At 34.3% G+C, this 22836-nt stretch overlaps 1 protein-coding gene across 2 annotated transcripts in view; it reads left to right on the top strand.

Annotated features, from left to right (window-relative positions):
* ORC5 (origin recognition complex subunit 5) overlaps nucleotides 1–22836 on the top strand; it is a 73279-nt gene that overhangs the window by 39602 nt on the left and 10841 nt on the right. The gene's annotated exons all lie outside the window — the stretch shown is intronic.

Raw genomic sequence — 22836 nt, forward strand, 5'->3', positions numbered from 1 at the left:
TTGCTGATTAAATAAAAAAGTGGCTTCATGATTAAATTGATGAATTATAATATAGAAATATAATTTAATGAAAAAATTTAGAAATGTATTTATAAGAAAATAATCCATAATATTCTTATTCCTCATATATATACTTTGCAGGTTGACAGTATGCATTTTTAAAAAAATGATGTATTTTCCAAAATGATTAAGTTCTTAAACTTTTCACTAGAGGGCAGCAGTAGCATAAAAATAGGAAATAAGACATTTATAAAGTAGCTAAGGTTCTTTTTTTAGGTGACATTTAAGAAAAACCTATTTGTTAAAAATGCAGTTACAGTAGATTTCTTAAATGGTCCAGAAAAACAGCACTTAGCACATGGTATGAATGCATAGAAGAAAAACCAAATGATGTAACTAGTATTTATTGAAAAGCAGTCACCTCAGATGTTTCAGCGAGCATTTTATTTTATGTATATGTTTTTAGGTTGAAAAACATGTAAATAATAGCATTTACATTTTAATTCACTTCAAATAAATTTGGTTCCTGAATGGATATTAGACTTTGTAATCTAATGCGTGATAGTAACTTTTGATTCTTCATTTAAAGAAGTCTTTGGGGACCAAAAATAACTATGTTCTCAGTGTGCTCGACATTAAAGTTAGATAATTTTTATATAAGTCAACTTTATAGAAAATTGTGTCTACATTTATTACATTTTTGAAGAAGGGTAGTCTAGTGGGTTATTAGGTTACGTAAATAACTAGCTAGATGAGTAGGTGGATGGTAGCCCTAATGCTGATAGTTTTAAAAATCTAATTCAGTTTTAATCTGTATTACAGGGATTTTTTTGCCGTGTGTGTGTGTGTATGCATGTGTATATACATATTTAAATGCTTTTGTCTGAAATTAATTTTTAGTCAAACTGTACATTTTATTAGTAGCTTTCTACATATAACATGAGGTTTTTGTTTTGTTTTTGCTGTTGCAATAACTGAAATAGACATCAGGTATTATGATCTTTATTGTAAGGAATTGAGCCTCAGAGAGATTAAGTGATTTTCCCACTATGACAAAATGAGTAAATCTTTGAGAATTAAAGCCTAGGGAAGTGAAGGAGACAGTGCTTCTAAACAGAGCAGAAAGGTGTTTGTATCACATGTGATTAATATTTCTTGGGTGCCCAAAAATTATGTTTGTGGGAGACACAAAGAAGGATAATAAATGTGCATTTCTTTCTTCCAGAGAGCTTATAATTTATTCTGGAAGGGGGATAAAAAAACATGTACATAGAAGTAATATTGTAAGGCTGTAAGTGAATGCTAGATAGTGCTGCTGAGAAGTTTAGAGTGGAAAGAGATCACTTTTGGATTGGACAAGAGGAGAGAACTTGAAGGTATCACAGGAAAGGTGAAAAATGGGGCCGGGCTATAGAGAATCAGTAGGATTTTTTTCTTTAAATGTTTCTAATTTATATACGACATGTTCGTTGTACAAAAATGAGTAAATAAAAAAGGAAAAATAATAGTAAAATTAGCTGACATCTTGTTTCCAATGGATAGAATTTATAGAGCTCTAAGAGGGAGGATAATATGACCAAAGGTGTGGGACTAGGAAAAAAAGCAAGACACAGTTGTGAAGTGTCACACCAGATTAGATGAAAGTAAGCGGGGTTATACTGTAGCAGTAGTAGCAGTCATTGTAGTTCTGATCCAGTACTAATACTGCCACCACCACACGTCACACCTTACATATGGTACCTAACATTGGTAGAGCATTTCCTAGCAGCAGGTCTAGGTTTATAGGGATGGACAATCAAAAATAATGATAGGCTGCTGATTTAGAGATCTACTAGCTACTCTGAGGCTTTGACTATAGATGAACAATGTCACCAGTCTTTGTTTTCAATAATGCCTATAATGTTGTAATTAAACAATTTAGCCCCAAATGTATCTTAATTTTTAATGAAGCTAAATTCTTTTCAGCGTTAACAACCTCAGTCTTTTTATTCTTTATCTCTTCTAACTAGCAGTAATCAAAATAAATTTTGTATATTTAAAACACTGCTTTAAATGAACTTACGTTTATTTGATGAGAAATCATTTAGGACTTGATCTCAGTGATTTCATTTGGGACACAAAGGTGGGGCCGGGGGGCGGTACAAAGGGATAGTTACAGTCATCCCTCCATATTCGTAGGTTCTGCATCCACAGATTCAACCAACCACAGATTGAAAATATTCAGGAAAAAAAAATCCAGAAAGTTCAGAAAAGCAAAACTTGAATTTGCCTCACTGGCAACTATTTACATAGAATTTACAACTATTTACATAGCATTTACATTGTAGTAGGTAGTATAGGTAATCTAGAGAAGGTTTAAGTGTATGGGAGGATGTGCATAGGTTATGTGCAAATAGTATGCTGTTTTATATAAGGGACTTGAGCATCCTTGGGTTTTGGTATGGAGGCGTGGTGGGTGGTATCCTGGAACCAATCCCCAGCAGTTACTGAGGGGTGACTGTATAACTAGCCCTAGGAAGTTTACCTTTACTTTTGTTTGGTCAGTAGAGTACCAAAGAAAATCAGATAACATATACCATGTTTAAAAACAAAATGTGGCAGAAATTGCATCCAAAAGAAAGGTATTTATCCCACGTGCCTTATATTTTTTCTTCCCATTATCTCTTAGTGACGTTTTCTATTTTTCTCCTTTTATTTATCCATCAAAACTGTACTCTTGCCCATAGGAATGACAATTTGTATTTAACCTGTACACACTTAATTTTTTAAGTGCAAAACAAGAATATGACCACATTTGTATTGGAAGTACTTGATACGAACACTAGATGGCAATATTGTTGCATTCTAGCTTTAAAATGAGCAGGAAAACCTAGCTTTACTTGTTAATATTGTCTTTGATATTTAGAGAGAGCTGTTTGTTAATTTAACACATTAGTTTATTTGCAAAACAAATTTGCCTGAAGATATTTAATGTTATGTGCGCACGCTCACACTTTTACACTTTCATGAAAATGTAAATAAAATTGGTAAGGAATTGTTTTGCATGAATATTTTCCACCTGGAACCAAATTGCTTTTTATTGGTTATAATATGTCTATATGAGATGGTAAAGTATTATTTTTCTATTCATTTTGTCTAACTGCAACTGTTTTAAGGATTTGCTTTACAGTAATGTGTTATTTTATAGCTTCATTTACCAGTTACATAATTATGTATAATTTTTCACATATAGTAAATTGATTAAATGTGGTATATACGTTCAAAATCCTTTTGAAGCAAAATTTTATTTCCATCACATTCATTTAAATCTGTTTAAATCTATTCTGTCATGAAGTTATAAAAATAGTAGCTTAAGGAATCTCTAATATTATTAAAAGTCCAATTGAGAATAATAGTCAAATTCATAATAGTTGAGTATTAGTAGTGTATTGTAGTTGGCATTCTTCTCAATTTCTTTATTCTTTACTAAATTTTAGATAAAATTCTACTCATTAACTTTTTAGTCTCATAAAAAAGTAAAGGAATAATAGCACATTTAACATTTTACAATAGGTTAATGCTCAAATTTATTGAACTGAAATATAGTTTTTAAATTTTTCTTAGACCTTTAAGATAATTTCATCTTATCCAAATCCTTATACAATTTTACATTCATGATCATGGGTCATTTTAAAAAATTCATTCAAATAAAATAAATGTAGCCTTTCTATATATACCTAAACTTCGTGAATGAGGAATCATTAATTCTGGTGTTTTCATTCTTTTCTCCTGTCAGCACGAATAGAATGTAAATAGAATACCATTTATTTATAAGTGGTAGAATATAAATAGAATACCATTTATTTATAAGCAAGAAATGGTAATTTGTGTAGGTATTACCTTCAAAAGTTAGTTATGAGATACATTTTTGAAGACCATTTATTATCTTTAAAAGATATTGAATTGCCTTTTTTTCAAAAGTATATTAAAACCAGGTTATGCTTTTAATTTATCTTTTTTTGTCTTGAAGAAAAATGATAAATTGTTTGGAAACTTTTGAATTGTTTATTTCATTGTTTTGATATTTCTGTATCTTCTCTTACTCAACCTGGCCTACCCCCTCCATACTCTTGTAGTTAGGTGAAGGCAGTAGGAGAACAGTTCTTTAAGATTGTCAGATATATCATTTATTTTAAAATATTGGGACTTCCCTGGTAGCGCAGTGGTTAAGAATCCGCCTGCCAATGCAGGGGACATGGGTTCAAGCCCCGGTCTGGGAGGATCCCACATGCCGCGGAGCAGCTAAGCCCGTGCACCTAGAGACCGTGCTCCGCAATGAGAAACCACCGCAATGAGAAGCCCACGCACCGCAACGGAGAGTAGCCCCCACTCACTGCAACTAGAGAAAGCCCGTGCACAGTAACGAAGACCCAATGCAGCCAAAAATAAGTAAATAAATAAAATAAAGATAAAATAAAATGAAATATTAAGCCATATTGCTGTATATTTTCCCAGAGGATAAAATTGCTGAAGAGTTTATTTCTGAAATTATTGGTACAGGTTTCTAAAGTGACTTTTATTTTTATTTTTATTTTTTTTGATAGAAGAGAGTTTATTAAATATTTGATACTTGCTTGGAAATCCCTAACACAGATCTATTAATTTTTTAACATTCATTCTTCTAACACATGCTTGTGAATTCTTGATCATATAGAGAATTTTAAGAGTCTTTGAATATTACCTTTCTTCTTTCTTCAAATGATACAAATCAGTATTTTAGTCTCTTTAAGCTCCTAGACAATTTCTCATTTGAGAGATTCAAGATATAGATATCTCTGAACAACTGGGGTAAAAAGAAGATCTGATATATTATTCTTTTTTTTTTTTTTTCAGTATGTTGGGCTCTTTTTTTTTTTTAACATCTTTATTGGGGTATAATTACTTCACAATGGTGTGTTAGTTTCTGCTTTATAACAAAGTGAATCAGTTATACATATACATATGTTCCCATATCTCTTCCCTCTTGCGTCTCCCTCCCTCCCACCCTCCCTATCCCACCCCTCCAGGCTGTCACAAAGCACCGAGCCAATATCCCTGTGCCATGCGGCTGCTTCCCACTAGCTATCTACCTTACTACGTTTGTTAGTGTGTATATGTCCATGACTCTCTCGCCCCGTCACAGCTCACTAAAGTGACTTTTAAAAGGAAAATTATCTTTAAAAAGTTAAGGACATTCAATTACACATATACTTATATCACATATTATTATTGATTTTATTTGATCAGTTAGCATTTTGAGAAATTACTTTTGAAGGTAATTCACTGTAATTCTACAGTTTGGGAGGTTTAAAATAATAAGTTCTTTTTTATTAATTGTAAGAAACTGCACTCTGAATTAATTTCAAGAAACAAGTGAAAAATGAGAAAAGGAGCATAGTTCTTTAGTTCTGTGTACCAAATTGACAAGTTGTATTTTTCAGTAATATTTAGTTTCTGAATCGTTTCCTATTTAGTTGTGCATAATTTAATAAGAAAAAAATTTAAGTTAAAATGTCCTTTTAAATTTATTTTCAAGAGTATAAATAAGCATTATGGAGCAAAGTGTAGTAATATATATATTTTTTCAAAAATACACATTTCCATTTTCTTTTGAACTCACATCATGATACTATATATTAGGATATATTTGGACTTACGTTTGTTATATCAGTTTAATTTTTTAGTCATAAATCAACTTGATCTTTTCCCACAAGTGTTGCATTAATTGTAATAGCATTTAGTTAACCTTATGCTTTTTGCTCTTTTAAGTGTTGGTTTATGGTAAGGGTATATTTAAACTAATTATTTTGGGTTTTTTAATAATTTTATTTGTTTGTTTGTTTGGCTGGTTGTGTTGGGTCTTTGTTACTGCACGCAGGCTTTCTCTAGTTGCGGCGAGCAGAGGCTACTCTTCATTGTGGTGCGCGGGCTTCTCATTGCGGTGGCTTCTCTTGTTGCGGAGCATGGGCCCTAGAGTGTGCGGGCTTTAGTAGTTGTGGCTCGTGAGCTCTAGAGTGCAGGCTCAGCAGTTGTGACGCATGGGCTTAGCTTCTCTGCAGCATGTGGGATCTTCCCAGACCAGGGCTTGAACCTGTGTCCCCTGCATTGGCAGGTGGATTCTTAACCACTGCGCCACCAGGGAAGCCCTATTTTGGTATTTTTGAAATGAATTTATCATTAATCAGAAAGCAAAATGATTTAGTTATTTTACGTATGGAAGTTTTTGAAGTAGACGCTTAATCTCTAGTTTACTATAGCTGTAGGAAGATGTTTTTGCTATAAATTGTAGGGCAGGTTACATTATGTATTCAACCAAAAACAGATTTGGCATTTTTCTTCAGCTATAGGTAGATGTATAGAACATTTATATAATTTTCAGTTTTTTTTAAGGTGAGGGGATTTTGTCCGTATTTATTTAATTAAAAGTGTTTAAATATAATTTAATTCAAGCTTCAAATTCACAGTCAGTATTGATCTTTTTTCCCGTAGTTGGAATTAAAGTTCTCTTTGCTTAAAATTTCATTTAACAGATGTTTATTAAGGGCCTATTATGTTCCATGCTCTGTTATGTAAAGAGAATACAAAAGTCAAGAAAATGCAGTTCTTGCCCTCAAGGACCTTATGGTCAGTCTGTGGCTTCCTCTGCTCTTCATTAGTATTGTGTGCAACTTCCAGATTATACAAGAGTTAAAAAAAAAAAATTCGTGCTGAAGGAACTAATACCTAAATACTTGAAGTGAAAACTAATACTTAAATTTGTAAAGTGAATATATAAAAATAGGATTTTTCACTTCAGTAGTCCATGATATTTGATAATATAGATATTTAAATGTCTTCTTCCAAGTAAAATAACAAACCTACTCGTTGAAATTTTCATTCTGACATTCCTTGAACTTAGTGTTATGGAGCACAATTGTTTGATGCCTATGTCATAACTAAATTTGGTTAATAATTAAATTATGACATTGGTATCAAACAATCAGTTAAAACTTGAAACTTAAGTTATGGACAATAAGTAGTGTATTATGCATAGCATATTATAAACTAAGTGGCTTTTCTTAAAGTTACATGGCTACATTTCAGATACCTTATGATTAAAAGTTATTATGTCACTCTTTTATATGCAGTATTTCAAACTACTTTTATAGATTTTTAACCAAAAGCACTTTAACCAAATAAACTCATTTTATAGACTTATAAAACATCTTAAAAAATTTGTGTATTATATAAACTATAGTTGTTTGGTTTATATTTTTTAAAAGGTAATTATATTTATCAAATGATAATCACGGAACTTCAGAAATCATAGTTGATGAAATACTATCCTTTGCATATATTGCTTAGATAAGAATTTGAACCTTGTAAATATGAAACGTAATATCCTAAAATCTAGCTATATAAGATATTCATACGAAGTGATTTAAGTATGAGAATTAGTTTATAGGTAATGAAGTTGGTGAACAAAAGGGGCAGTTTTCCTAAAAACAAATTCCCTGGTTACTAGATTATTAGAAAATGTGAAAAGCTCTTTATTTGCAATTTTTCTGTGTTTCATTTGACTTGTAGCAGCATTCCAGTGTCTCTATAATATACAACTGAAATGCTTGATGCCATTAAGGTATATTATGTAAATCACAGGAAATATCCGAAACGCTAACGTTTTCTAATAATCTTACTATGTTTTTTTCTTAACGACAACTGAAATTGTGAGGCATTCCATTCCATAGATAGTGCAAGAGCCTTACTTAATGCCTACTTTGCTGATGAATAGGTCAGCAGGGGTGCTGTTTGATAGAGGCGGGCTCTTCTCTAGCAGGGAAGAACCTTACCATCGTGATGCTGTGTCTCCACTGGTGCAGTAAATTAGATTCTGAAATCTCCTACTACCCTTGGTGTGGATGTATTACCATTCTGCCTCTCAGACCACTCTGTAGTAGGTGTCTATTTCAGGAGACTTTTTAAAAACCGTTCTGTCGTACTTCATATTTGGAAAGAGTAAAGCTGAACTAAGATTTTCACCAGCTGCACTAATGTTGTAAGGAATACTCAGTATAACCAAGGGTAATAAAAAGCACAAGTATATTTTACTCTGTTGCCCAGGGATAAAATCTTTCTCATTTTCATTTGTAAAAGGACAGTGTTTACCCCTACCTTTCTCCTGTCTTCCCTAAATCTGGTGTTAAATTTCTTCAGTGTAACCACTTTGCCTTTGTGAATGTATCAGCCCAGCAGTAGGCATGTTTACTGAACTCTAGAGAAATGGAACCATTGCTTAAGGGTGACATGTAAAATACTGCCTAAGGGGTAGATACACTGCATAAATTATGCTTTCAACTGTTGAATAAAATAATACCTAGGAACCTTTTGTAGGCAATATTTTATGACTACCTTTCTAATAAATATACCAAATGTATACCCTTTATTCACAATTTTTGGGGAAAAATATTGAACACCAATAAATTTTATTTGACTTTGCAAATATTTTGCTGAAAGCACACACAAAAAATTTATATGGTATGTGCTTATACATGACTATCCAAGTAAATCTGTTAGTACAGAGACTATATAGGCAAATGCATACCTTAGAGCTTTATGACTGGATTGTTTTAATGAGGATAGGAGTTTTAGTAAGAACAATTTAGGAGTTAAATGATTTGGAAAAATCTACATTATGGAAATGTGTGCTACGTTTTAAAATACTCTGTAAAAAGTTGATTAAAAGAAATGTTGATGCTTAAGGGGGTTTCTAATGAGAAATTGTCCTGATTCCTTGTCAGCTCACAACTAATCCGAGTCCTTTGGAGGATATTGGCCTCATCTGCCCATAGTGGACATTTTTCATGAGCTAGTGCTACACCAAGTCCTTGTCCTTTCCCCTAGATGAGAAATTAAGGTCCTTGTTCCCAAGTCACCTCTAGAACCTAAGGTGTTCTCTCACCTTGGCCACTGAATAGTGATGGAGAGCTGAATTTCCAATAATTAGGAATAAGAAGGGGAACTAGGTTTATCTGGGAGTGTCTTATGTATTCCCTTGGCTTCAAATGCTATGTGTATGCTGATAACTTTTTCTTTTTAATATTTATTTACTGATTTATTTTTTTGGTCGTGTTGGGTCTTAGCTGCAGCACGCAGAAACTTTCGTTGCGGTACCCGGGCTCTTTGTTGCGGTGTGTGGGCTTCTCTCTAGTTGTGGCACACTGGCTCCAGAGCGTGTGGGCTCAGTAGTTGCGGTGTGCGGGCATGTGGGATCTTAGTTCCTCGACCAGCGATCGAACCGGCTTTCCCTGCATGCAAGACCAATTCTTAACCACTGGACCACCAGGGAAATCCTTTGCTGATAACTTTTGAATTCTGTATTTCTAGTCCTTTTTCTCTATCTCTGGACCCAGATTGCCAACAGAACAATCAGACCTGAATGTGCCATGTTTATCAACACCTGATACATCCAAAACCAAGTATCCAAAACCAAGTATATCCAAGTATTCCCTAAACCTTTTCCTGTGATTTTTTCAGCCTTACCTAAGTTTCAAAACTTGTCATTTACTTGTTCATCCTTTACTAAGCACATACTTCATGGCGTGCACAATGTTAGGTACTAGAAAAACAAAGATGATACAGTTTCTAGTTTTTAGTTTAGTTAAATGGAAAAATTGTCTCTGAACCCTCTTTTGTTTTCACTTCACTTAGTTGTTCAACAAGCCCAGTCTGTTTTCTTCCTAAACACAAATGTCTCAAACTTATTCCTGTCTTCCCACCTCCACTGCCATTGCCTTAAATCCACAGCTTCATTACTTCTTAGTTAGACCATTGCAACACTGTCCTAACTGGTCTCCCTGACACTGACATCTTCAAATTCATTTTGCATACAGTCATCAGCAAAAATCTTAAAAAATAAATATGGTTTTATTTTTCTGCTTATGCTTTTTTAATGAGTTGCGTTATCTACAGAACCAAGTCTACATTTCATAGCATTTCTTGTGAGGCCCTTCAGAGACTGGCACTATTTTCTGCCACTGTCTTTATTCATCTTGTACACCATTCACAGTAAGGTGCTTTCCTCGCTGAAAGCACACCCGTTTGCCTTGTTGTGTTGTTACATGTGCCGTCTTCCCCACTGTTGAACTCTCTTTTATGTTTCGTGGTCCACCCCCCAAATGCCATTTCTCAGTGAATTCACATTTTGCCTCCCTTCCTATTAGTCATTACCTTTTCTAAAATCAGGTAATTGGATTTATCCATATCACTAGTATAGCACTCATATTGTGTTATTGCCATTGTATTATATGTTTGTCTCACCTGATACCCTGAATTCTTTGAGGGCACAGACTTTGTCTTCATTTTTGTGTCTCTGGCACTGTGCCTTGAACATGGGATTCACTCATTGAATGAATGACTTCCCATTCTTCTAAGCATGAAGTTAAGGTCTTCCTGGATACTAAAGATCTGCAGTCATCTGTATGCTAAAAAGTTCCAGAGATTAGAGGTGCTATCTTTAGTTCCTCTAAGTATAAACATTCATATCACTTTTTGTTTATCTGAGTGTTTTGAAGAGTAACAGTCCATTCCCTGCTCTTTTTTTTTAATACAAATTCACGGTGATGCTTTTTTTAAAATAAATTTATTTACTTATTTATTTTTGACTGCATTAGGTCTTCGTTGCTGCATGCAGGCTTTCTCTAGTTGTGGCGAGCGGGCTCTACTCTTCGTTGCGGTGTGTGTTTCACATTGTGGTGGCTTTTCGTTGCAGAGCATGGCTCTAGGTGCATGGGCTTCAGTAGTTGTGGCATGCGGGCTCAGTAGTTGTGGCTCACGGGCTTAGTTGCTCCGCGGCATGTGGGATCTTCTCAGACCAGGGCTTGAACTGTGTCCCCTGCATTGGCAGGTGGTTTCTTAACCACTGCACCACTGGGGAAGCCCCACTGTGATGATTTTTAAGTTGAATTACTTTAAAATAAGTTAAAATAAAAGAGAGTATTTCCCTCCCTTCGTTGCTGCACTCACCACCTCTCCTTTGTATGCATAAAAATGTCGGTTGAACTCTTCTTGATATATGCTATATGTTCATGAATTATCACATTGCCTGAAATCAGATCAAATGTGTTGCTTGTTGGGTTGGGTGGACCTCATACACCGACATGTTTTTTTATTTAAATAATTTAATGTTTCAGATTGTAAAGCTCTTCCAAAACAAGCAGGATAGGATATTTCACAAATCAGTTGACATATATACTAACCTATGAAAGTATAAAAATAATGAGCGTGTTAAAATTTAATTACAGTTGTAAATTGATTTCCTTTTGTTGGCAGAAAGAACATAGTTTATTAGCCCAGGAACAGGTTCACACTGTTTTAACATCAAGCACTTCCAGCTGAAGCTTGTTAGTGACTGCCTCTCGGATTAAGAAAAAAAATCCTCCCTGTGGTACATGAACTCCTATTGTTAAGACATAAATAATCAGCTCATCCCCTAGATGGATGAGAACAAAGAACATAATAGTACACAGAGCAAAGATTAAGCAAATATTGTAGAACCCCATTAAAGATGTAAATTTTAAAACATTTTATGTTTAAGGAGGTTTTTAGCTTTTATTTTTCTTTGTGAATGCCTCAGTCATGACATAGGTGCTAGAGGGAAAAAAATAAATATTTTGGCTTTTGAATTAGGTGGACTGATTATTTTAAGCTAAAGTAAAATAAAATCCTTTAATTAGTGTCAATATGTTACATTTATATGTTTATGTATGTATATGTGTGTGTGTGTATAAAGACTACGGAAATATTATTCTCTTTGATAGTAAGATGCTTCAGATTTTTAGTTTTGTTTGTTGATTTTAAACCAAGGAGTAAAAACCAGAATTTATATTTTGAGGAGAAACATCAATGGAAACATGGCTAAAACTTAGAGGTAAAGAGACTGACTTTTTGTACAACTTTCTTTTTAAACTTTATTCTGTATTTCCTAGCACAAAATCTAAACCCTCACTTTGAAAAAGAAAACCCATTTTCTAGGCTAATTTTTTGTCAGTTGAAGTTCATTCGTTTGAATTTGAGCTTGATACAGTAGACAACAAAAACAGCTGTGGAAAACAGTGTATACTTCCCTAAAGTCTGAAAATTATTGGCAAAGGAATATGTCTTTACAGGTAATAGAAACCAAGAAGAGGAGTAATAATTTCCCCACAGAAATTTAAATTTACTTAGGTAATTAAAATGGTATTTCTTGACAATTATTCCAGTGTTTCAGGAAAGACCTTTTCATATCTTTGCTTTAACATTTTTAATGTGTATGCTAACTTTTAATTTATTCAACTATTATATATTTTGTATGATTTATAGTCATGAATTTTTTTGGTAAATTATCTTTAATCCACAAATGTATAGGAAGTTTTGCTTTGGGATACCATTTTCAGTGTTGTCTAATAATTTCAGATTTTAAGAAATTGTGCTTTTTCCTCCACCTTAATTTGTCTTTTAAAAATTAAACCTTAAAAACAGTAATTTTATGTCTAATATAATATGCAGTTTGATTTATGAAAAGTTTAAATGTCATAAGGTTAATAAATTCCACATTAATATTACTTTGGTAATATCAGACCTCTCATATCTGATAATTTTGTTCACAGGATTGTTGATTGTTAATTCTTAAGGCTATTACCTGTATCCCTGGGGCAGGACATTTGCCTTTGTTGAGATACTTCTTTATCCTTTTTGCTACAATTTCATTTAAGTTTTTTCCTCTGTTTTATCTGCAGTGCCTTTGCTGCTGGGTTTCTAACCTCCAGCAGACTCACAGTATCCCCTTTCATTGTGAAATGCTTTCAGAGTTGTCTTTTTACTCACTTTTCCTTATTGGTGCCTTCTTCTGTAATGCTTTCCTTAGTCTGTCTCAATAAGATGATCTCTTCCCTATATTCTGCATCTCCCTTTGGGGTAGTGTAAGGAGTATAAGCTTTGAATTCAGATGGTATTCAAATCCAGTGTAACTCTTACCACTATTAGCTCAGTGATCTTGAATATTTACTAACCTCTCTGAAGATGTTTCCTTTTCTCGAAAAAGAGCCTAACTCATGGCTGTGCTGTTGTGAGGACTGAAGGAATCAAAGTGCCTAGTACACATTGTAAAGCAATTATACTCCAATAAAGATGTTAAAAAAATAAAGTGCCTAGTACAACACCTATATCTATAGCCTGTAGATACAGAACTGTCTATGTCTATATCTAAACTATAGAACCTGGACTCAATAACAAGTTCCACTCCCTATACTACTAATTACCCATGGTCACTGATATTCAGTAGAACTGACCATTCAGGAGTGAATGCCAGTTACATATGTGTCATTCTCGGGAACTTTGAAGAGCAGTAGCAGAAAAGATAAAAGCACTGACTGGGATCTTTACTACAGTAGTCATAGTCTTGGCAGACCACCTTCTAATATTCATGAGCACCCAAAATGAAGCATTATTTTGGCTAAGCATTTTTAATATGTTAAATATTCTTAGGATTAAGTACTTAAAGTGTGTCACGACTCTAAAATGTTTTCTAGTAAACCTCTTGCATGGTATATATGTTATATTCTTTTTCATTGGGACTTTTGGATTAATAATTTGAAACATCTGCTAACATGTCCAACATATTAATTTGTTAGGGGTGACTGACTAGGGGCTGATAATGCCAGTCATCCTTTTATGATGTCTGTTTTCTCATCTGTGAAATGAGGCATTGATCTCCAAGGATTCCAGTCCTGATGGGCTAGCTTATAATTTTATTTCATAATAATTTTTATAGTGGAACACTTTAGTATTTAATAAGTTTTGAAGTGCATTTAGTTGCTGTAGCCTCCAAACAAAAAAACAAAACTTTCACCATTGAAAAAAATAGAAATAAAAGGTAGAATTTGGGGAAATGTAGAACACTGAGGTTGGGATTTATATAATAGCAGTTTTGCTGTAATCCTTCTATGCTTTAGAGGAGGTGATAAGTTGTACTAGCCACAGGTTTGGAGCAACATTGTGGTATTTTTATGGGCTCACAGCATGAAACCAGCAGCTACAAATCCTCCTTGTGGCTGAACCACAAGTCACAACTAATTATCTGGCTTTCAGTGGGAAAATCTGTAATCTATGAACTTTTAAAAACCCATATAGCCTCACCCCAGTGACCTATCAATATTAAAATAATATTCTCACACTTGCCCACTTTGAGCAATATTTTATCAAATAGTTTCTTTAAAATCTCTGTAAATAAAGGTCAAAAAATGTTTTTATTTCTATGAGTAGGTTTAAGTATCTACTTCATAGGTCCTTAAATATTTTGAGATAAAATGCCTTCTGGCAGTTTATAAGGTCTTTCTCAAAGCCCTCTATATTTTGTGTATTTTAGCAGTGTTATTTTTTAATTAAGAAATTTTTTTGAGTTGCTGTAGATGCATGTGCAGTTGAAAGAGATAATAAGGACTCTTTCTTACTGCATGCCCTTCACCCAGTTTCACAACCAGGAAATGGCCATTGATGCGATCTACTGATCTTAATCAAATTTTCCACTTCTACATGTATTCATTTTTGTGTATGTCTGTGCATATTTGGTTATTTGAAATTTTATTCTGTGTGTAGGTCTCTGTATCTCTCTCCACAGTCGATATATCAGTTCTACCATCACAAGGACCCCTCCTTTTATAATGACACCCACCTCTCTCTTGCCTGTTCCCCTAATCCCTGGCAACCACTAATCTCCACCTCTAAAATTTTTGTCATTTCAAGAGTTTGTATAAATGGAATCATACAGTATGTAACATTTGAGGTTGGCTTTTTTTTTTTCACTCAGCATAATTAATTCCTTTGAGAGTCATCCAAATTGTTGCATGTACCAGTAGTTCATTCTTTTTTACTGCTGGGTTGTATTCCATGATATGGAATATACAGTTTGTTTAACCATTCACCCATTGAAGGATATCTGGGTTCTTTCCAGTTTTTGGCTGTCACAAATAAAACTACTGTGAATGTTCATATACAGGTTTTTGTGTGAACATGCCCAAAGGGTGCAATTTCTGGGTAATATGGTAATTGCATGTTTAGTTCTGTAAGTGGTATCAATGTTTTACTACTTCCAATGAAATACGATAACCTTACTTATGTTTAGGTTATTTTAACTTTCCCACTTTTTAAATATCATTGTATTGATTATCAGATGGTGTCAGTTTTTAATCAAATATGATTTAGAAAACTCATGAGGCGATAGTCTACTTTATCCATACTTCTGCTCTTTCCGTTGTTCTTTATTCTGTCTTGATGTTTAAGGTTCCTTCTTTTATTATTTCCCTTTTGTTTAAAGAACTCCATTTAGCCATGCTTCAAAGGTAGGTCTGCTAGTGACAGATTCTTTAGTTTTCCCTCATTTGAGAATGTCTTTATTTCCACTTCATTCACGAGGGATAGTTTTGCCAGATACACAACGTACAACTTTCAACCTTTGGGCAGGACTCCTGTTCAGTCCAGGAGAGAAATAAGCCTACCTGGGTAGCTTTCCATTCTGGATTGGGTGTCAGGAGATGCTGAGCCTGGGTCACCTTGTGCTGTTGGGTGGGGATTCTTCAGACTTCCTGCCTCTACATTATTCCTCCATTCCTGGGACCTTAAGCAGTCTGCCTTCCTCTTTCCACCTTTCAGAGTCCTTTGGTTGCTATTTAGGTTATTTCCAGGGTTTATAGTTGCACTTAGCAGGGAAGAACCATAAATATGAATCTGTGCCATGTTATCTGGACCAGAAGTCCTCCTGTATTTTTTTTTGATATATTTTCTTCTGGCTAGGCTTGTTGTTAGTATTTGTTTATAAAATATGTTTTAGGGTTATTTTAGCTCAATTGGATGAAAAGCTTTCTGTAAATTGGACAGTGCTAAAAAAGATTTCAAAATATTCAAATTTATTTTGCCATTATTTACAGAGCTTTTCCCCAACAAAGATTAAATCTTTCTAAGACATCAATTTTATAGCCTGCAAAATATTCCAGTTAATTCTTATTTGCTGGAACTAAAGCGCTTCCTTCATTTGGGGTCTTAACAACAGTAGTGACTCTTGTGTGTTGTTTTCTTTGTTACTAAATCCTCGGCTGCTGCAGCAGATGAGAAAGACTCTGATTCCACCTCTATCTTATGTTTGCACACACTCACATACAAAACTGAGTCTGGTCCTGAGTACCCTTACTGTCTACAGACTTTGCCATATTCCTACTGACCATATCAAAATATTTAGACATTAATGCCAGCCTGCAGATGTGACCTCATCATTTTGTCGTGAACATTTAACGTTGGGCAAGGAAGTAAATCAGTATTTTCCATGATGCTATTCATCCTTGAATGCACAGTACCTAGACCAAGTCCTCAAGAGTTTCATGGCTCTGCAGTGGGAAATAAAAATTAGATAATTTTAAGGATTCAGTAATGGAGAGGAAGGTGGGTATTCTGGTACTTATACATGTATAGAAATAATTTTCCAAAAGTTTCATATATTTTTTCCAGAATTTTTCATCTAGGCATAAATTAATATGTTTGAGATTCAAAATGTTGAACCCATAAGTTAATCTTTGTATTTGATTTTTTCAGTTTTACTCCGCATTATTTTCAGTACTTTTAAGTTGTTGGTATTTGTACACTGCTTTATGTAACATTCTCCTAAATTATGTATTTGTATGTTAGTTTTGTTCATATGGTAAGTTCAAGGAGTAAAGATCTCTTGAGGGCTTCCCTAGTGGCGCAGTGGTTGGGAGTCCGCTTGCCGATGTGGGGGACGCGGGTTCTGCCCCGGTCTGGGAGGATCCTGCGTGCCGCAGAGCGGCTGGGCCTGTGAACCATGGCCGTTGGGCCTGCGCGTCCGGAGCCTGTGCTCCGCAACAGGAGAGGCCACAACAGTGAGAGGCCCACATACTGCCAAAAAAAAAAAAAAAATCTCTGAAATTAGTGTTTTTTAATGTGAAAAATAACATTACAATTTAATTGTTTTCCCTTTGGTTTAGATTTTTTGTGTATAAGCTTCTCCTAAATCAGACCCTACCCTCCCACCCCCCAACAAATTGAGCAGTCATCTTACTAATATTTTGGAAATGCTTTTTGACTGCTACATCTTAAAGTGGTACTATATCCTTTGTGTAATTTATGTGATTCATTTATCATGGAATCTTGGTAGACCTCAAAGTGATTCAAGGGACTGTCTGTTTCAACTTAATTGCCTTTGGTAATTTGCTGTAACTAATATGGTAAAAGTAATAAGACAGATATCTGAAAATATTCTTGAAATTCTAACTTAACTAGATTAAAGGTTTTGTGTTTATGAAGAAAATGGAAGAAGAGTAAATATAGCATACAGTTTGGATTAAAGAATTGAATTAAATATGTGAGAGTATTTGAATCACAGGAAAGTAGAAGTTATAAGAAATAGTATAAGGGAATACCAGTGGGAAAGTAAAATGTAAGTAATGTCTTCTATATTAAAAGAAAAAGAACTACTAAAGAAATCTATTTTTAATAATAAATGGAGATTAATCTGTGAGTTTCAAATGTCTATTACTAACCTACTTTAGCAAATGAATTCCTGGTAGAAAGATAGAAAGGAATGAAGTTAATGAGTATATTTTGTCATAGGAGACGATGTCACCTCTTTTCTATGTAGCCTCCCATTCATTAAACTTTCAGACCTACTTTCTCATCATGATCCCTACCTGTTTCTAAACTGGGAAGGAAAATGAGTTTGTCCTGACTTGCAGCAGTATTCAGTTTCCCCCAAAGATTCCATTATTCCTTGGCTGTTCATCCTGTTCTGTGTCTCATCCCTTCATAGTAAAGGTCTCAAGCCACTCAGCTTGTGAGAGATAGGAGCTCAGGGCCTCCATTCTGTCATTACTAAGTGCGCCCTTCTTTAAATCTCTCTTTAATTCTCTTTTGTCTGCATGAAGACACCATCATTTTTCTTTCTCTTTAGTTTGCTTCATGTATCTCATTTTGTCTTTTGACTTTTAACCTTCCCATATTCTTCTGTTTTAGATGTATCTCTCCTAAACAGTATATAGTTGGATTTATTTTTTCAGTCACTTAATCTTTGCCTTTTATTTGCAAAAGTTAGTTAACTTTTAATATAATTACTAATGTAATTTTGTTTATATCTATTATCTTGTTTTATACTTTATATTTGTCTTACCTATTTTTGTTTCTTCTTACTTTCTTTTGGATTTTTCTAGTTCAGGTTTCCCCTTCTAATTTAGAAGTACATACACTTGTTTCTATTCTCTTAGTTGTTACTATAACTATTATAACATTCATACTTATCAAAGTCAAAATTTAGTGAGTACTTTTATTCTCTCAGATACCATAGGACCTTGGACATTTTAACTTCATTTTGTCCACTCCCAATTTATGTATTACTGGTATTGTGCACTTTAATCCTATTTTTAAACCCATAATATAGTATTGTTATCACCTAAACAGGCAAATTAATCTAGATTTACCATCACATTTACCAGTTTCTTTGTTCTTCATTCCTTCTTGCACTTCAGACCTTCCAACTTGGATTCCTTTACTTCTCACCTGGAGGTAATTTTAGGAATTTGAGTGAATAGGGATCTTTTGATAGCAAACCTTTGGTTGTTCTTAGTTTGGAAATGTGCCTTTTATTTCATTCTCAGTCTTAAACGATTGTTTTTTCTGGCCACACGGTTCTGAGTTAACAGTTACTTTCTTCAGTATGTTGAAAATACACCACTATTTTATGTCTTTCATCGTTGTTCTTTTTTTGTTTTTTTTTTTAGAGAATACTTTATTAGTTTCTGTAATCAAACCGATGTAGATAAGACCTTACATATTTAATACAGTGCATTACCCCTGTACAAATGGAAAAAATTATGTTTAACATTTCTAGACCAATACGGCTGTTGATTTCTGTATGCCAACCCAACACGGTACAACTGGGATACTTCTCCAAAGTTGACAGCGCAGCTAAAGTTTCCCAAAATTCAAATTATATATATATGTAGATAGATAGATTTATTTATTTATATAAAAAGACCAATAGCAGTATGTTATGCATCAATAGCAGCAACAGCGTTTCCAGGTTCTGCAGGCATCTGAAATATAACAAAATTATAGAGACATCCAGCACACTCCATTAAAAAAAAAAAAGTAAAAAAACAAAACCTGAGAAAACAGCAAATTCTGTTACTGTTGTGGTACCTGGCACCATTTTTTTTTTTTTAATTAGCTTCACAATTATCATCTGTCATCGTTGTTCTTAGAACAGCTGTCAGTCCAGTTGCCATTCCTGTGAAGATAATCTGTTTTTCCTTTTCTAGCTACTTTTAAGAACTTTTTATCTTTGGTGTTCTGTACTTTCACTATGATGTGTCTAGGTATGGATTTCTTTTGATTTCTCCTTGTTTATATTTATTTGGTCCTTTAATTCTGTGATTTGCTGTTTTTTTATCTTTTTGAATGAATTTTCATCCATTGTCTTTTCAGATATTACTTCTGCCCTTTTCTTTCCATCTCTGTTTTCCTTCTTGATCTTTGATTAGGAATATGTTAGATCTTCTCACTTTGTCTTTTCTATTTTTTAACCTCTTTCATATTTTCTCTTTTAACCTCTTTAGTTTGCATTCTGTATCATTTCTTCAGAACTATCCTCATATTCCTTAATTTTCTCTACATCTGGGTCTAATCTGCCATATAACTTTTAATTTGTTATATTTTTCATACAGGTTTTATTGGTCAACTCATTTTTTTAATCTACATCATTTCCTGGTGAAATTGACACATTGAGTGTTTCTCCAAAGTAATTTATATATGTGCACATTACTTTTCTTGACCTGTTCAGAAGTATTTTTTTAATTAAAATATAGTTGGTTTATAATATTATGTTAGTTTCAGGTGTAGAACATGGTGATTTAATATTTTGGGGTGTTATACTCCATTTAAAGTTATTATAAAATATTGGCTATATTCCTTGTGCTGTACAATATATCCTGTAGTTTATTTTTTATTTATTTTATACATAGTAGTTTTTACCTTTTAATTCCCTACTCTTGTCCCTCCCCTCTTCTCTCTCCCCCCACAGGTAACCAATAGTTTGTTGTCAATATTTATAAATCTCATAAAGATATTTTAAATCTGCAGATAGTTTTATTTTTTATTTTCTAAACAAGCATGGCTCATTATTCAGAAAGCTATAGGATATATATATATGTGAAACTGTTTTCAGATAAAATATAGTGAGTTTTCAGTAAATTAATGGGCTGTTAGAAAAGAAACCTATTCATTAAATTTGAAATTAAAAAATAGTGCTAATACATGGTAATAATATAAATAGTAGCTCATATTATTGAATACTAACTGTGTTACAGGCACTGTGTTAAGTTGCTTTACAGATGACCTCATTTAATGATCACAATACTATTTCAGACATTTTTCTTTTTTTTTTTTTTTTGCGGTACGTGGGCCTGCCACCGCTGCGGCCCCTCCCGCTGCAGAGCACAGGCTTCGGACGCGCAAGCCCAGTGCCCACGGCCCTCGGGCCCAGCCGCTCCGCGGCACGTGGGATCCTCCCTGACCGAGACACGAACCCGCGTTCCCGCATCGGCAGGCGGACTCTCAACCACTGTGCCACCAGGGAAGCCCTATTTCACAAATTTTTAACAGCCAACTTAATTTTCTGTTTCATTTAACTTAACTCCTAAACTAGGTAAATGGGAGCACATTTATAAAAATGCTGAGTAACTTGACATGTTTTTACCTTTTCATCAACTTTACTCATATGTGCATATAAAACATTACTAAGAAAATCATTAACAGAATGACAGCTGGACAGCTACACCTCCACAGTACTTACAGCACATACCAGATTTCCAAGTTAATGGGTAAGGATCCCTTGGTCCTGTTGGCTGGAGGCACACTGACAGGTCTGTTCTCTTGAACACTCCCTTTTTTACAGATCATCCTCATTCTTTTAACACATTCTTTATTCAGGCAAGATTATAATACAACTTACTAGAAGTTAGCTCTCAGCTGTGATCGCATTTTAGTCATGCTTTTCATAAGTTTGGGAATTGTAGTTAGGAGACCTAAATGCTAGTCAAGTACGTTTCTGTCATTATCTAGTCATTATCACTTTGGACAAGTCACTGAACATCTCGATTTCTACATTGGTTAAATTAATTATCTGAATCTAGCAATTTTTTTAATGCTGAGGTTGGCAAACTTTTTCAGTAAAAGGCCCACATAGTCAATATTTTAGGCTTTGCAGTCCAAGAGGCAAAATGGAGGATAGGATATAAGTATGTGTATAAGTGAGAGAGAAAACTCTTGTCTCACTCCACCTTGTTTGCCTTTGATGGGTCATCCCATTTTGTGGGCATGTTTTTCACTCATTTGCCATCAGCTGAAGACATTCTTGGGACAAAGAGGGAAGGGGCTTGGCAGGCAGGACAGGCAGAGTGACCACTGTGGTCAGTTTCACTCTTTGCCACAGTGGCATTCGTGTCCCTGTGCCCTCTTCTTTCCCCCTGAAGAATCCAGCTTTCTCATCAAATTTCAAAGGATTGGTAGTATACAGACCATATTCTGTGATATCCCCCCCTTAAAAAAAAATCAAAAAAATACTAGAGGAACTTTATGAGTTGAAAATTAAAGAAGAATTCTAAAATAGCTTGGGGGCCAAAGAAAAAATTAAAATGGAAATTAGAGTATAAAACTATTTCCAAGGTAATAGAGTAAAACAATAGAATGAAAAAATATTATAATTCATACCTTTTTTCTATCTTTTTCAAGTGTTTTCTCGAATGTATACATCTCAGTGGGGATTAATTTTTTTTTTTGGCTGCACCCCACGGCATGTGTGACATTAGTTCCCCCACCCAGGATCAAACCCACACCCCCTGTGTTGGAAGTACAGAGTCTTAACCACTGGACCACCAGGGCAGTCCTCAAAATATTATAATTCAGTTCAATAAAAGGCAAAGGAGGGCTTCCCTGGTGGCGCAGTGGTTGAGAGTCCACCCCTGCCGATGCAGGGGACACGGGTTCGTGCCCTGGTCTGGGAGGAGATCCCACATGCCGCGGAGCAGCTGGGTCCGTGAGCCATGGCCGCTGAGCCTGCGCGTCCAGAGCCTGTGCTACGCAACGGGAGAGGCCAAAATAGTGAGAGGCCCGCATACCGCAAAAAAAGAAGGCAAGAAAGGAATAAGACACATAGAAGGAGAAATAGAAAGCTTGACATAATGGTAGAAATAAAATTTTAGAATATCTTTACAGTGAAAGCAAGTGGAGTATATAGTCCAGCCAAAAGGACTGTTGTTAGACTGACTATAAAAAGAAAATCACACTACATGTTGTTTATGTGAGCACTATCTAAAGTTAAGAAAATACAAAACCTGAAAGTAAAATGATGAAAAGTACATAGGAAAAAAGATAAGCACCTAAAAGAATGCTGATATAGGTATATTAATACTAGAAAAAAAAACACTTTAAGGCAAAGCCATTACTTTTGAAAAAAAAGGACCATTAGATAATAATGAAAAGATTTAATTTGTCAGCAAAACATAATTTTAAATTTATGCATCAAATAACATAGATTCAAAAATACAAAGCAAAAACTAACAATTATAAAGAGAAAAAGGCAAACTTCTTATAAGGGGAGAATTTTAGTACCTCTCTCAAGTAGATAAATGTTTATAAGATTTCAACAACACAAACAAGCTTGATCTAATAAATATATGTAGAATGGAGAGTGTAACATTAAGCTTCAATATACATGTTCTTTTCAACACATAGAACATCTATAAAAAG

Source organism: Leucopleurus acutus (assembly GCF_964270905.1).
Source record: "Leucopleurus acutus genome assembly, chromosome: 9".
In the NCBI taxonomy this organism is placed as follows: domain Eukaryota; kingdom Metazoa; phylum Chordata; class Mammalia; order Artiodactyla; family Delphinidae; genus Leucopleurus; species Leucopleurus acutus.